Genomic DNA, 17,732 nt, shown 5'->3' with positions numbered 1-17,732 from the left:
CAACCAATTTTGGTAGTGGAGGTATTTGATGTTTGGGGAATAGACTTCATGGGTCCTTTTCCCAATTCAAACGGGTTCTTGTATATATTGGTTGCGGTTGATTACGTTTCGAAATGGATTAAAGCTATCGCTACGAGGACTAACGATCACTCCGTTGTATGTAAGTTTGTGCAATCCAATATTTTTGCTCGACTCGATGTGCCTAGGGTGATAATAAGTGATGGCGGTTCACATTTCAAGAACTTCAATTTTGGGAAATTGTTAAAAAGATATAATGTGAACCACCGTGTAGCTACACCGTATCATCGCAAACGAGTGGTCAAGTTGAAGTGTCCAACTGTCAAATTAAAGAGATTTTAATGAAGACGGTAAGAACAGATAGAAAAGATTGGTCGACCAAACTTGATGATGCATTTGGGCATATCGAACGGCTTACAAAACTCCACTTGATACAACTTCGTATCGAATGGTGTATGGAAAAGGGTGTCATTTGCCTATGGAGTTAGCACATCGGGCATATTGGGCGATTAAAACGGTGAATGCAAACTATGACGAAGCGGGTCGGGTGCGAAAGCTACAATTGAATGAGACTGAGGAAATACGGGGTCAAGCCTATGAGTGTGCATCCGCATATAAAGACAAGCTGAAGAAAGTTCATGATGCAAAAATAAAGAAAAAGAACTTTGAAGTGGGTCAAAAGGTGTGGTTGTATAATTCAAGGTTGAAGATGTTCGCGGGAAAATTCAAAAGCAAGTGGATGGGTCCTTACGTCATTCGAAGAGTGGGGAGGTTTGGAGATGTTGATATACAAGACGAACAAACAAATAAGCAACAAACGGTGAACGGGCATCGGCTCAAACCGTATTTGGAAGGTAACGACATCAACAATCTCGAACTTGATAAAGTGGGTTACATTCTACACTCATTGGATGATGAGGAAATTTGAAAGAGGCCCAGGTTTGATGTTTTGTACATATTTAGTTTAGTTTGTCTTGTTTGAATAAGTCCCGTTTAGAACCGGTGTTTGAAATAAGTGTGGGGAAATACGTACGAATTTCCCGAACATAGTGTTGAGGACAACACGGGTTTTTAATGGGGGGGTAGGGATAATTTTCGTGTTTCTAAAAAATTATAAAAAAAACAATAAAAAGTATAAAATTTATAAAAGCTAAAAAAAACAGAGAACATGAACCATTTTTTTTGGGCAAATCGGAGTTTTTGGCCAGGTCCAATCGCCCAGCTATTGCCGTTAAGCTACGGTCCTGTGGCGTAGCTTACGGCAACCATCAATAAAAAATTTGCCTTACGGCACTTGGCTTCTGTTTTACGGCAGAGATCTTTATGCCCAGACACCACCGTAACCTACGGCAAGGTGCCATAGGCTACGGTACCGAGTGAAGCCAAATGATCCCTTTTGGTCGTCGTTTCATATATAAAAAAACCGAAAAGTTATTTAATAATTAATAATAATATATTTAATAAACACCACAATAACCCCAACCACACATACCATCCAATCGATCCCCAACCACAAGTATTATTCTTCTCCATCTTTCTTTTTCTTTCTCTAGAACCCTAGCCCACCATAACCACAAATCTCCACATCTTCTTCATATCTTAACTAAATCAAGTGATTTTTGGGTCATTTTTGACTAAAATTTCACAAGGCATTCTGATTTTGGGTAAAGATTTGGAAGAAAACCACATTCTCTTGGTTGATTTTTGGACCCTAGGAGCCGAAAATTTGGGGCTTTTTGTGGGTTTGTGTTTTGAAGTGAAGTGCTTGCTATTCTCATTTTCTACAACATTAAGGTATGCAATTTCTTGTCATTTTTTGAAGTACATTGAGGTTTGTAAGTTTTCAATTATGGTTTTGCTTACATACTTGCTTGTATGAGATAGACGGTAGGATTTTGTGAACCATTGAATGTATGGGTATAAATGTGTTTGATGTCTAGTGAAAGGTTTTAGAAAAATTCTGAATTATAGGGGATATCATGCCGAAATTTTGCTTGAAAGAATGAAATTTTGGTTTTTGCACACTTATACCCATAACATTAAGCAAGTGTGGGGAAGAGTGGGAAGTTGAACTAACTTGAATTGTTTTGCGTGGTTTATGAATGTGTGTAGATATGGTGATGAAAAAGGGAAAAGCAGTTGCAAGTTCGTCTAGAAAGCCTCAAGGGGAAGATGCGCAACAAAAGAGGAGGAGATTGACACGGATAGGCGACCCGGACTCGGAGGAGGATGCACCTCCAAGGGGTCCGAAGCCGGATTGGACATCCGGTTCATTGCTAGACCAACCCGCGGAATGGAGAGAGGATCTATTTCATGAACAAATGAACAAATTGAAACAAAGAGGTGAAGCATTTATTTGTGAAAAGGAAATCCGTGAAGCTGATTTTGGGCAATTCGGGATCACCGCAAAGTTCAAAGCATTGGGTTGGGGGGCAGCCTTGAAGTGTTATGATGGCGAGGTGAAGAAGATGTATGACACTCAAATTCAAGAATGGATGGCTTCACTCGAATGTCCCCCGTTTAAGGCTCCGAAACAGATGAAGCTTGTCGGATGATGTAACGGGGTCAAAGTTGAGATGTCCTCTGACTCACTGCGTCGCATAGCGAAGTTTGATGACGGACCATCAAATGAATACATCTATCCAAGCCTAAAAGATCTCTATCACGAGCCCGAAAAGCATCCTCAATGGCAAAATAGGCTTGATTACCTTTTCCTCCCAGGAACGACACATGGGAAGTTGTATAGACGGAACCTGAGAATGGAAGCAAAATTGTTATTGGTTTTATGTACACGCAATGTCGTCCCGCGGCGGGGTGACAAGATGGAGGTGCGTTTCCAAGAGGTGCCGATTTTGTATATGATGAGGCATGGTTCTCCCAAGGTTCCCTTCAGATTTCTAGTGTTGAACAATATTTGGATAAGCCGCAACAGTGGGGAAAGAAAAATTGTGCCTCATCGTCGGTTGATCACTGCGTTGTTAAAAAAGTACGGGGCAATTAAAGGTGATGAAAAAGGTTCTTACAAGAAGTTTAGCCCGTTTGACATAAAGAATTTTGGATTCGGATGGGAGTACAAAGAGTCGGAAAGGTATCACAAGCTGAAAACAGACGGGAGAAGATGGAGAGTTATTAAAGCGGATGCAAGACCGCTACGACCAGGTGAGGCGGATGAGCCCGAAACGACAGATGAGGAAGTTAGTGGTGATGACGACTACCGTGAAGACACATTCATGGTTGATGCTCATGTTGGGGGTGTTGGTCCGGCGGGAGTTCAGGGAGCAGGTGTGCAATCTGGTTATGTGGGGAGTGCATTTGATTATGCACAACAGGCCTATGATCCCTATTGGGCCCATTCGGGGAATATGGGCCAAATTATTAAACAGAGGCGGCCACCCACTTTTGGCGGATGGAGTGAACAAAATCAAATGCTCTTTGATCAACAATCTTTTATGGGTGCTAGCATGGAAAGAGCTATCAAACGGAGCTATGATAGAAACGAGCAATGGAACCGTGCTCATTTGTATGCCCATGAAGAAGAAGTGAACAACCGCTATTTAGACGATCGCCAAAGACGATTACATGATCAGTGGCATGCAGGCCAACCTCTTGAAGCGGACGCGCCAGTTGTGGACTATACCACGTTGCCACCTAATGAGGGTAGTGTGTCATATCCCACCCCACCATTACATCATTCTCAATGGGTGGATCCACACGCTATGAGTTATCAGCAGGCGAATCCAAGTGGTGATTAAGGAAGCAGCAGTAGCAGCGGAGCATTTGGCTTTGGCGAGTGGAATGATATGATGACATCCATCTTCGGGCCACCACAACCGAAGTACTACTAGCCAGGTCGTATCTTGCTCCTTTGTATGTTAGTGTATATTTTCATTGTGTTTGTTCATGTTTATGGTTGGGAGGTAGGGTGGTGTTTTGATGATTGATGTGTTTGTTGGGGTGTGAAAGTTGGTGGTGTTTTTAGTTATAAAATAAAATAAAAAAATTTACAAAAAGAAACTTGGGATTTGAGATTATTAGCGAAAGCTAATGTTGTCGGTTTAAAGCGATTTTTTCCTCAAAACCATACATTGAGACAATGTATCCCAAGTGTGGGGATGGGGGAAATTTTTGAGAATTTTTAAATTTTTGTAAACCCAAGCGAAAATTGTCAAAAATTTGAAAACTTGATATTGTTCCACTTGACACACCGACACCCATTCCTAGTCTTTTCTTGGTGAGAATTTGAAACACATATGATTGTTATTGATATTTCTTTGTTTGAGTGGCGGTGCGTGTAGTGTGTTAATAGAACTTGTGTGCGAATCCTTGTTAAATCCTAGAGTTAGCATGCTTTTGGAAATGATAGGGAACTTTTAGGTAGCCTCGTCTAGATGTGTGAGAGTGCGGGATTGGTGGGTTGGACCTCATACTTTACATATATGAGCTAGGTATTGTGAGGGGTGGGGGTTTGGTCCTTAGAAAGCCATGTTTGAGCCTTAGACCATTTGGTTGTGACCCAAGCCTACTTCCTATAAAATTTTACCCTTTGAGATGACCCGGTTTAGGAGATTTAGCATGTAGTATTGATGTTCTTGTATATATTATTGAAGTTAGACAGTTATCTAAAAAAATGAGAAAAACACAAAAAGAAGAATGTAGTTGTGTTAGTGGTTGAAAAGTTGATAATGTTTGTATATAGTTGATGTTGCTTTGTTTAGTAGTAAAAAATAAAAACCGAGTCAAATCAATTAGCTCTTTCATATGTATTCCACCATTTCCTACCTTTGCACCTAGCCCCGTTACAACCCGTAAGTTCCTTTGATTCATAAGCATGCTAGATATTTGTTAGGAGGAAACTTGATTTTTATACAAGCTTATTGTCGCGCACACACACACACACACGCATTGAGTGGTTTAGTATTATGTGCTAATATTTCTTGTCACCGAGAGTTCTTGTGAGGGGTGTGCCTTGTGGTATGATTGAAAGTTAGTAAAAGGACGGCACATTTTAGCTTGGTTTGCACGATTGGTCGCTTGTGGTTATGAATAGTTTTTGAATGGGTTGCTTGGGACAAGCAACGGGTAAGTGTGGGGATGTGACGGGTGGTCCGTAGGACAACCCTTAAAAGGTCTAAATATATGCACATTTCATGCTTTATTCGGTTAATCGCTTGAACTTGGTAACCACTCTACATTTGATGGTGCAGGTGTTAAAGTGCTCAAAATGCAGGTTCTAAGTGGTTTAAATGGATGCTAGAAGTCGGGGAGTCAAAGATTAGTAGAAAGCACGTTTTAATGGAGAAACAAGAAAAAAAGATCACTCAGTGCCGTAACCTACGGCTACTGCCGTAGGCTACGGCACCCAACATGTGCACAAGTATCCGCCGTAGATCAGAGGAGATCCGCCGTAAGGAACAATTGGGCACCGTAAGCTACAGCAGGCGGCGTAGCTTACGGCGCCATGTGTTGACATTTTACCCTGCTGACTGCCGTAAGCTACGGCAGGCGCCGTAGCCTACGGTGCCGACTGTCCTCATCTTGTAACTTCCACAATAAATGCTGTCTTGAAGATGTTTTATGGTCCCTTATCATGGGTATTCGGTTACAACCTGGAGGCACACGAATTTGGAGCATATATTGGAGACTTGGGAGTGAAGAACACTATCCTTATCATTAGTTTTTGTTGCTTTGATCTTGATGAACATTAAGACTTTTGTTATGATGATTGTCCAAGCCCTGTGCGGCTAAACTTATGGTGGTCATCTTTGGTTGAAGGTTTGTTTGAGACGATTGTGTTTTGATTCCATATTTCTAGAATGGTAAACTTTATCTATGTTTTGTTTATTATGGTGTGTGATTATTTGCTTGTAAATTGTTGATTCTTATGTTATTCTAGTTTGAAACCATACGTTCTTGGTGCCGTTGGCAATCGAGATATCATGAGTAGAATTAGGATTGGGTAAGGGTTAATTGGTCATCGGGTAACAACCTCACGTTCTAGGAATCTGAGTACTTCGTTCCCTTTTATCACAACAAGTAATTACACATGAACTATGTCTATGTAGTTCTTTCTAGTGGATGATAACACAAATGTTGAAGCAAACCGGAAACTAAAGATGGTCATTTGTCTGTAAATTGTTTACAACCAACACTTTCATTTTGCAATTATAATAGTAATCTTAGTTTTAAAAACCAAATCAATCAATCCAACTCTTGAATTTAATTTTATTGCAATTAGTCTAATTTAGTTAATTTAGATAAACTTTGAAATAACACATATTCCACAAACTCCCTGTGTTCGATACCCACTTGCCACTAACTATTTAGTAGTATTTGGATTAAATTTGATTGTAACCACGACTGCACATCAGAGTGATACTGATATTTTTTACTTTCGGCACTCTTATGGTACGTGGTGTCAAATATGTGGTGGCCCTCATAAAGAATTAGAATGTTATTTTCTAAATTATAAGCCCCATTATATAGACCCATTGTTTTCCAGTAGCCTTAAGAGGGGCGAAAGTAAAAATAATCCCTATCTCTCCCTCGAATGCTCTCATCCGGACCTTCTAGGAGAAATGCTTCTTGATGAACTATTCCAAATGGAAGATTTAATTCTTAATTGGTTAAAAGAACTTGAGTTAGACTTTCTATCTCAAGACGATACCCAAGAAGAATTGTTGGGATCACATTCGAATAAAAACAACTTCGTTGTTCCCGATATTACCTCTAACTCTAGCGAAGACTTGAGCGATAGTCATCCCTGTGTCGATTGTGCCATGAAGGACTCCCCATCGACTTCCTTCGGTGCATACATAGACCTAAGCGATTCGGCATACACCTTCTTTAACGAGAGCCCGGGAAAGGGTTGGACTTGTCCACCTACATTTAGCATAGGAATCACCCTCACCGATAACCTCTTGCGTTCTCGTCTTAATCTAGAGCAATTAAGGTATCTCAGGCACTTTGGGGTTGTTCCATCCAGTAAGGAACCACCCGATCCAGATAAGTTCCTTAGAAATAGATGAAACTTCATAAACAGCCTCTAGACACGGGGCCGTGTCCAGGTCAACACGCCCCCGTGTCCACCAAAAGATTCCTTTCTGACTTTTTGTTAGAATACGGACAAAATGTGTCAGGACCTTGCCTGCACACGGGGACGTGTCCAGCCGACACGGGGCCGTGTGCAGCGTGCTGTCGTTTTCTAAAAATGCAGCCAAGAATCCTGCACATTTAGACCATTCCAGGGACAGAGATTTGGTGTGATCTTCATACATACCATCCTAGGTATTTTCTAAAAGAAGGTTCTCAACAACCATCTTGTCCTTTCCTCTCTTGTCCATTACCTTCTTCTCCATTTCTTTTACCTCAACACCTCCGTTAGAGCTTGAGATCACCATGATTCCAAGCTTTATTGTGATGTTTGTTAGGTTTTTGTTCAAGGAATCTTGTTAAAAATAAGTTTTGCAACATTGTTTAAGTTATTTCTGCTTAAAAATGCTTTAAAAGTTGGAAAAATAATTTAAAACTCCAAGATTCCATGTTCCAAAAATCTGCAGAAAGGTGAACATGGGGCCGTGCTCATTGAGCACGGGGCCGTGTCCGAGGTTACTGTTTCATTAAAATGAACTCTTTTCCGTTTATTTTCGTAGAATGTCAAGCCAAAACAGAGGAACCACTTCTACGCACTCCAGAAACAGTCGTAGGGAAAGAAGGTCTTCAATTGAAGCAACTCTCGTACGCTACGAGATGGCATTACGTGAGCCTCTTGATGTGATGATATTGGTAGAGGAGGTCCTCATAGACCGTATAAATTATCTTACGATGGGTTTGAAAAACAGTTTTCAAGAAATCAACCTCTTGCACCAGAGGTTGAACATTATTGTGACACCTCCCATGGAACCAATCCTCCCTCAAGAGGATTGGAACCTAGCACTTGGAGTCAACAATCCTACCGGATGGGATGACATTCCAGCGGAACCTCCTCTTGAAGATCTACAAGTAGTCCCGATGGAGGTTGCACCCCCTCAAACCAATGCGAATGAGCCCGCCTTTCTTGTCCCAAGGGAGATAGAGGAATGGCTCGCCGACGTGTGAGGGACCCATATCCGGAGGAAGAAGTTCTTCGAGCCGCATCCAACCGAGAGAATTATGTGACAACTCGAACTTTTGACTCGTATTTAATGCACGTTGACCTTGACCATTGACTTTGACTGTGTAATTGTTGATTTGTTTGACTGGTAACTGTGCACATGTTATAATGAAACGCGTTTTGAATATTGCTTGTGTGTGATTATATTTTAATAATGAGACTTAGTAGAAAACCATTAACGGTTTACACATGAATAGGCCCGACGAAACACAAGATGTGTTTCGCCAATAATACCTCGACGAAATGGGGTTCTGTTTCGCCGACCCGTCAAATTCATCGAGGCCCAGTTACGGCCCACACTTATATGCGTATATTTATAGATTAGGGGAAACGGAACCGAGATTAAAAAAAAAAAAAAGAAAACCCTAGACTCCTCTTCTATTGACGGCAGCCCTGTGGCTTTGTGATTCGGGAAGAACATCACTTTCTTGTTCATCGTGGTTAGTTCTAGTTATTATCTGGTTATTCGATTATTTGAATATCATTCTTACATATTTGCTGCGATAATTATTTGATATGTTTGTTGTTGATTGACATGGTTGCATCACTAAATGATTTAAGATTGCTTAAAACCGCCGGCTATTACACTTATGATTGCATGTGTTTTTGTCAGTTATTATATGTGATAATAGTTGTGGTCAAATGTTGTTGAATTGTTGGGTGCCATTGGCTCAATTGGCGGCTTGAACTAGGATGGTCCAATCGAAAAATAATGGCATCTTATACACTCAAATACACCAAAAGTCTATTCAACAGTGCTGTCGGCCATAGAATTTAATGTTAGTTGATTTCAATATCAAGTTTAGAAGCCACCGACCCACTAATTTTTTTGGGTCTAATCAAGTGGACAAAAGTCTGAGTGCACCATGTGAAAATTTGTAGAAAATAATGATGATATTAAATGAATATAGGAAACTGTGTATTCGGTTATATTACTGTGAATTGAATTCGGATCTTGTGTGATTGAGGGATGTGGGCGGCAAGTGGAAGGCCATTGGGTGTGGGTTTGGCCCAATGGGGCTAGAGAACCAAGTCATGGAGTAACTAAATTACACATGGCCGCCACCCCCCTCATTTGACTAAAAATGTGATCGGCCCTATAGCATTTGGCGGTGGTTGCTTATGTCGGCCACTTGAGTCTTGTGTCATGATTATTTAGTAACACAGTCTTGGCTTTGACGAAACAAAAGTGTGATTCGCCAAAGGGGATCTTGACGAAACAGAAGGTGTTTCGCCAAGGATGTTTGACGAAATAAAAAAAATGTGATTCGTCAAGGAGGTTAACGAAATAGAAATTTGATTTGTCAAAGGGTAGTTGACGAAACACAATGTGTTTCGTCAACCTGTGTTTCGCCAAAAATTCTTGTTTCGCCAACTTGGCTATTTTTGCACAGTAACATGATTTAACCTTGTCAAATGTTAACTGAGATATTTAACTGCTGTTAAGTGATGAACATGACTTTTATGATAGTAGACGCATGCTAGTACTTCTGTGATTATAGTTATACGTGAACAACTTGGATATAAACTGATTATGTGTACGTGCGTATTTAGGACGTGATTAATTAACTGTGAGCACTTATTTAGCATACCGAGCAAACCAAGGTGAGTTCACACTCTTACCAAGGCATGGGATTCCCGGGTTGAGGGAATGGGATTGAAGGGTTAAGGTTTAATAGATTCGTACTGACACTAATACTAGACTACCATACCACTGTCCTCGGTTGTGCAGGACACATACTTATGTTATTCACTGTCCTCGGTTGTGCAGGACACATACTTACAATCTACGTAGACTTATACTTATTACTATCCTCGGATGTGAAGGATACGCACGTAAAACCTACGCGCACTTATACTTACTACTATCCTCGGTTGTGAAGGATACACACGTAAAACCTACGTGTATTTATACTCACTACTATCCTCGGTTGTGAAGGATACTTATGGTCACGAATAGTCTAGTGGTTATACAACATGGGAAGCCCCCACCAATTGAACGTACTAACGGCCCAGTAGAGCCACCTGTTACAAACGATCTTACTATTACGCATTTACTTTCTGTGAACTCGCTCAACTAGTTGTTGATCCTCTGTTACATGCCTTGCAGGTCGTTAGGTACATGGAGCTTGCACAGGGAGCAGCAGGTCGTTGTGGGGCTTGGATCGTGTTTGTTTTCTTTAAACACTTATGACATTACATTATTAACTATGTCGGTTTACTTACATGCTTCCGCTACTTAAACAAATGTTTGGTTTGAACATCAATCATGTCTTGTTGAATTATATTATCTACTTTTATTATTAAATGCTATGTCCGATATGATTGATGGCTTGATCCTGGTCAGTCACGCTCCCGAGCGGTGATACTCCGCATGTGGATTTTGGGGGTGTGACAGATTGGTATCAGAGCCATTGGTTATAGAGAACTTGGTTTTAATATGGGAAGACGTTTTTATTAAAACCAGACTATAACCAGAACAGTGCTCTCAACGATCCACAACGACGCTTCGCTCCACGTGCAAGACTCGACATCCTAGGTAATAAGGTTTATGTTTATTACCTGCTTGCTAGAACTGCTTAGAACTTTGCTCGTAGTATGCTTACCTTACTTTTGCTCACTACCTGTTATTGTTTAAGAACATCTATGTGCTTACAGTCTTCTGTCATCGCTCTATTCGCGAACCTCTCTAACTCATGTTGCATTTGCTATGAAGATCATGTCTGGACGAATCAACATGACTCAAGCCCAGCTAGAGGCTCTTGTTCAGGCTCAAGTTGCTGCGGCACTTGCAGCTGCTCAAGCTGGTAGTATATCCTGCAGTATAGACACACACTAGGATCTTTAGATCCTACATAAATTCTCGTATTTAACTTTGTCCTATTCGTACCCAATAGGTCAACACGCGCAGCAGCCTGTCTGCACTTTCAAGAATTTCATGGATTGTCGCCCTAACACGTCCAGTGGCACTGAAGGAGCGGTTGGACTCCTCCACTGGTTTGAAAAGCTCGAGTCTGTGTTCGAGATGTGTGAATGCCCTGAGGCACGCAGGGTCAAGTATGCCACTGGTACTTTGGAAGGGATCGCGTTGACTTGGTGGAACGCGCAAGTGCAGATCCTAGGGTTGGCAGCTGCTAACGCCACCCCTTGGAATGACTTCAAGGAACTGATTAAACGTGAGTACTATACTCGGGAAGACATCCACAAGCTGGAGGATGAGTTTTATCATTTGAAGATGACTGGGTCGGAAATCGAGGCCTACACCAAGAGGTCAAACGAGTTGGCCGTGCTGTGTCCAACCATGGTGGACCCTCCATACAAGCGTATTGAGTTGTATCTCAAGGGTTTGGCGCCAGAAATCTAGAGCCACGTAACATCGGCTAATCTCGACAACATTCAGGCTATTCAGCGCCTCGCTCACCGCATCACAGATCAGGCAGTGGATCAGAACAGACTGCCAAAGCGTATCAGCGCTACTGCTACCGCTACTGCTTCTACTACACTTGCTACTCCCAGTGAAAGCAAGAGAAAATGGGATGGGGATTCTAGCAAGGGGTCAGCTTCAGTGCAGTCACAAGCTCAGCAACGTAAGACAGACAGTTACCAGAGTCCCAGTCAGCACTCCTCAGGCAGCCACAGACAGGGGGGATATCGAGGAAACCTCCCAAAGTGTAACACCTGCAACCGACACCACGGTGGCCAGTGTAATAAGGGTCGCTGTCAAAGATGCCTCAAGATGGGTCACGAGGCCAAAGATTGTAGAAGCCCTCGACCTACGAACCAGAATCAGCAGCAGCCCCAAGCACAGCAGAATCAGCAGCAAGGCAACAAAGGGTGTTTTCATTGTGGTGCAGAGGGTCACTTCAAAAGGCACTGCCCTCAGCTGAACAGGAACCAGAACAACAACAACAACAATCATAACAACAATCAGGGTAACGGCAACAATAACAACAACGGAGGGAACAACAATGGCAATGAAGCAAGGGGTCATGTGTTCGTGTTGGGGCAGGGTGATGCCAGAAATGATCCCAACGTCGTTATGGGTAAGTTTCTTCTCGATGATATTTATGTTACTGTTTTGTTTGATTCGGGAGCGGATACGAGTTATATGTCTTTGAAAATGAGCAAATTGTTAAAACGTGCACCAACACCCCTAAGCACCAAACATGTCGTTGAACTAGCAAATGGTAAAAGTGTGGAGGCCACACAGATAGTTAAGGGTTGTAGCATTGTCTTAGCTGGTCAGACCTTCTCCATCGACCTTATTCCTATAGTTCTGGGTAGTTTTGACATCGTCATCGGCATGGATTGGTTATCCAAGCAGCAGGCAGAGATTCTATGTAAGGAGAAGATCATTCGTATTCCTCGTTCGGGAAAGGAACCTCTCGAGGTTCAGGGCGACAAGAGTGGTGCTGTGGTTGGCATCATCTCTTTCCTGAAGGCTCAGAAATGTTTGCGAAAGGGTCATATTGCTATCTTGGCACTGGTTACTGATGCAGCTTCGAAAGAGAAAAGAATAGAGGATATTCCTGTTGTACGCGAATTTCCTCAGGTGTTTCCTGAAGATTTACCTGCTCTACCGCCTCATCGTCAGGTCAAGTTTCAAGTCGAGCTAACTCCAGGAGCAGCACCTATAGCCCGTGCACCGTATCGTTTAGCTCCAACGGAATTGGAAGAACTGTCAAAGCAACTACAAGAGCTCTTGGATAAAGGCTTCATTTGTCCAAGCTCTTCGCCTTGGGGAGCTCCAGTACTATTCGTGAAAAAGAAGGATGGCACTTTCAGAACGTGCATTGATTATCGCGAACTGAACAAAGTCACAGTGAAGAACCGTTATCCTCTTCCTCGTATTGACGACTTATTCGACCAGTTGCAAGGGTCGAGTTACTATTCCAAGATTGATCTGAGGTCAGGTTACCATCAGCTGAGAGTCCGGGATGAGGACGTCTCCAAGACAGCATTCAGAACTCGCTACGGCCATTACGAGTTTCTGGTCATGCCATTCGGGCTTACGAACGCGCCTGCAGTCTTCATGGATCTTATGAACAGGGTGTGCAAACCTTATCTTGACAAGTTCGTCATTGTCTTCATCGACGACATTCTGATCTACTCCAAGAGTCAGGAGGAACACGAGCAGCACTTACGTCTTATCTTGGAACTTCTTCGAAAGGAGCAACTGTACGCAAAGTTTTCAAAATGCGACTTCTGGCTTCGTGAAGTCCACTTCTTAGGCCATGTGGTGAACAGGGATGGGATTCATGTCGATCCATCCAAGGTAGATTCGATCAGAAACTGGCCTGCACCGCGTACACCAACGGAAATACGCCAATTCCTGGGTTTGGCGGGGTATTACAGAAGGTTTATCAAAGACTTCTCCAAGATCGCGCAGCCGCTCACGATGCTGACACAGAAAGGTGTTGTTTACAGATGGGGTAATACGCAGGAAACTGCTTTTCAGTACTTGAAGGGGGCTTGGTTGTGTATTGATGCAGCGGGATAAAGTTATTGCCTACGCCTCTCGTCAACTCAAGGTTCATGAACGGAACTACACGACGCACGATTTAGAGCTGGGAGCTGTTGTTTTTGCGCTTAAGATATGGCGACACTACCTGTACGGTACCAAGTGCACAATTTACACCGATCACAGGAGTCTCGAGCATATCTTCAAGCAGAAGGAATTGAATATGCGTCAACGACGATGGGTCGAACTGCTGAATGATTACGAATGCGCCATCAAGTACCATCCAGGAAAAGCCAATGTTGTGGCTGACGCTCTCAGCCGGAAAGACACTTTACCTAGACGCGTACGAGCCTTGCAGCTCACTATTCAGTCCAGTCTTCCCGCACAGATACGAACTGCTCAGATGGAAGCATTAAAGCCCGAAAACGTCAAAGCTGAAGCCTTACGCGGCTCAAGGCAACGCATGGAACAAAAGGAAGACGGCGCCTACTATGTAACGGGGCGTATTTGGGCCCCACTTTATGGCGGTCTACGAGAGCTTGTGATGGACGAAGCACACAAGTCTCGCTACTCGGTACATCCAGGGTCGGATAAAATGTACCACGACATCAAAACTACATATTGGTGGCCTAGCATGAAAGCTCACATCGCTACTTACGTCGGCAAGTGTTTGACATGTGCAAAGGTCAAGGTGGAATATCAGAAACCCGCAGGTCTACTGCAACAACCCAAGATACCACAGTGGAAATGGGAAGAAATTTCCATGGATTTCGTTACGGGCTTACCTAGATCCCAGCGTGGGAATGATACCATATGGGTGATCGTGGATCGACTCACCAAGTCTGCACACTTCTTGGCTATCAAAGAAACGGATAAGTTTTCTACGTTAGCAGACATCTACTTGAAAGAAGTTGTTTCGAGGCATGGAGTGCCAACCTCTATTATTTCGGATCGGGATGCACGATTCACGTCAGAACTATGGCAAGCGATGCACAAAGCGTTTGGCTCTCGTTTAGACATGAGCACAGCATATCACCCTCAGACGGATGGGCAGTCTGAGCGCACGATTCAAACTCTAGAAGACATGCTTCGAGCGTGTGTTATTGATTTCGGCAACGGCTGGGAAAAGCACCTCCCTTTAGTGGAGTTTTCATACAATAACAGTTACCACACCAGCATTCAAGCCGCTCCATTCGAGGCATTGTACGGACGTAGATGCCGGTCACCTCTCTGTTGGGCAGAGGTGGGGGATAGTCAGATTACGGGTCCAGAGATTGTAGTGGACGCCACAGAAAAGATTGCACAGATACGGCAACGCATGGCGGCAGCACGCGGCCGTCAGAAAGCCTACGCGGATAAGCGTAAGAGGCCATTGGAATTTCAGGTCGGGGACCGGGTTTTACTTAAAGTCTCACCCTGGAAGGGTGTGGTTCGATTTGGTAAACGAGGCAAACTCAATCCACGGTATGTTGGACCGTTCGAAATCACTGAAAGAATAGGCCCAGTAGCCTACAGACTAAACCTACCAGCTGAACTCGGTGCAGTTCACAATGTATTTCACGTGTCGAATCTGAAGAAATGCCTGTCAGATGAGACCCTCATAGTTCCTTTTAAGGAACTCACTATCGATGAGCGGTTGCAGTTCGTCGAGGAACCAGTTGAAATCACGGACCGGGATGTTAAGGTCCTCAAACACAAGAGAATCCCTCTTGTTCGAGTTCGTTGGAACTCCCGACGTGGCCCAGAGTACACCTGGGAACGCGAAGACCAAATGAAAGAAAAGTACCCTCAGTTATTTGAAACCAATGCATCCACTACTGAGGCTGAAGCTACTACTGCGGAATTTCGGGACGAAATTCCAAATCAACGGGGGGATGATGTGACACCCCAGGAAAACCAGTGAACACTACGACTTACCTAGCTTCCTCAGTAAGTGCGTACCAAATTTCGGGATGAAATTTCTTTTAAGTTGGGGATAATGTGACAACTCGAACTTTTGACTCGTATTTAATGCACGTTGACCTTGACCATTGACTTTGACTGTGTAATTGTTGATTTGTTTGACTGGTAACTGTGCACATGTTATAATGAAACGCGTTTTGAATATTGCTTGTGTGTGATTATATTTTAATAATGAGACTTAGTAGAAAACCATTAACGGTTTACACATGAATAGGCCCGACGAAACACAAGATGTGTTTCGCCAATAATACCTCGACGAAATGGGGTTCTGTTTCGCCGACCCGTCAAATTCATCGAGGCCCAGTTACGGCCCACACTTATATGCGTATATTTATAGATTAGGGGAAACGGAACCGAGATTAAAAAAAAAAAAAAAGAAAACCCTAGACTCCTCTTCTATTGACGGCAGCCCTGTGGCTTTGTGATTCGGGAAGAACATCACTTTCTTGTTCATCGTGGTTAGTTCTAGTTATTATCTGGTTATTCGATTATTTGAATATCATTCTTACATATTTGCTGCGATAATTATTTGATATGTTTGTTGTTGATTGATATGGTTGCATCACTAAATGATTTAAGATTGCTTAAAACCGCCGGCTATTACACTTATGATTGCATGTGTTTTTGTCAGTTATTATATGTGATAATAGTTGTGGTCAAATGTTGTTGAATTGTTGGGTGCCATTGGCTCAATTGGCGGCTTGAACTAGGATGGTCCAATCGAAAAATAATGGCATCTTATACACTCAAATACACCAAAAGTCTATTCAACAGTGCTGTCGGCCATAGAATTTAATGTTAGTTGATTTCAATATCAAGTTTAGAAGCCACCGACCCACTAATTTTTTTGGGTCTAATCAAGTGGACAAAAGTCTGAGTGCACCATGTGAAAATTTGTAGAAAATAATGATGATATTAAATGAATATAGGAAACTGTGTATTCGGTTATATTACTGTGAATTGAATTCGGATCTTGTGTGATTGAGGGATGTGGGCGGCAAGTGGAAGGCCATTGGGTGTGGGTTTGGCCCAATGGGGCTAGAGAAACAAGTCATGGAGTAACTAAATTACACATGGCCGCCACCCCCCTCATTTGACTAAAAATGTGATCGGCCCTATAGCATTTGGCGGTGGTTGCTTATGTCGGCCACTTGAGTCTTGTGTCATGATTATTTAGTAACACAGTCTTGGCTTTGACGAAACAAAAGTGTGATTCGCCAAAGGGGATCTTGACGAAACAGAAGGTGTTTCGCCAAGGATGTTTGACGAAATAAAAAAAAATGTGATTCGTCAAGGAGGTTAACGAAATAGAAATTTGATTTGTCAAAGGGTAGTTGACGAAACACAATGTGTTTCGTCAACCTGTGTTTCGCCAAAAATCCTTGTTTCGCCAACTTGGCTATTTTTGCACAGTAACATGATTTAACCTTGTCAAATGTTAACTGAGATATTTAACTGCTGTTAAGTGATGAACATGACTTTTATGATAGTAGACGCATGCTAGTACTTCTGTGATTATAGTTATACGTGAACAACTTGGATATAAACTGATTATGTGTACGTGCGTATTTAGGACGTGATTAATTAACTGTGAGCACTTATTTAGCATACCGAGCAAACCAAGGTGAGTTCACACTCTTACCAAGGCATGGGATTCCCGGGTTGAGGGAATGGGATTGAAGGGTTAAGGTTTAATAGATTCGTACTGACACTAATACTAGACTACCATACCACTGTCCTCGGTTGTGCAGGACACATACTTATGTTATTCACTGTCCTCGGTTGTGCAGGACACATACTTACAATCTACGTAGACTTATACTTATTACTATCCTCGGATGTGAAGGATACGCACGTAAAACCTACGCGCACTTATACTTACTACTATCCTCGGTTGTGAAGGATACACACGTAAAACCTACGTGTATTTATACTCACTACTATCCTCGGTTGTGAAGGATACTTATGGTCACGAATAGTCTAGTGGTTATACAACATGGGAAGCCCCCACCAATAGAACGTACTAACGGCCCAGTAGAGCCACCTGTTACAAACGATCTTACTATTACGCATTTACTTTCTGTGAACTCGCTCAACCAGTTGTTGATCCTCTGTTACATGCCTTGCAGGTCGTTAGGTACA

Source organism: Helianthus annuus, chromosome 10 (assembly GCF_002127325.2).
Source record: "Helianthus annuus cultivar XRQ/B chromosome 10, HanXRQr2.0-SUNRISE, whole genome shotgun sequence".
NCBI classification, from domain to species: Eukaryota; Viridiplantae; Streptophyta; class Magnoliopsida; order Asterales; family Asteraceae; genus Helianthus; species Helianthus annuus.
The sequence above is the reverse complement of the archived record's forward strand: the minus strand, read 5'-3'. Positions refer to the sequence as shown.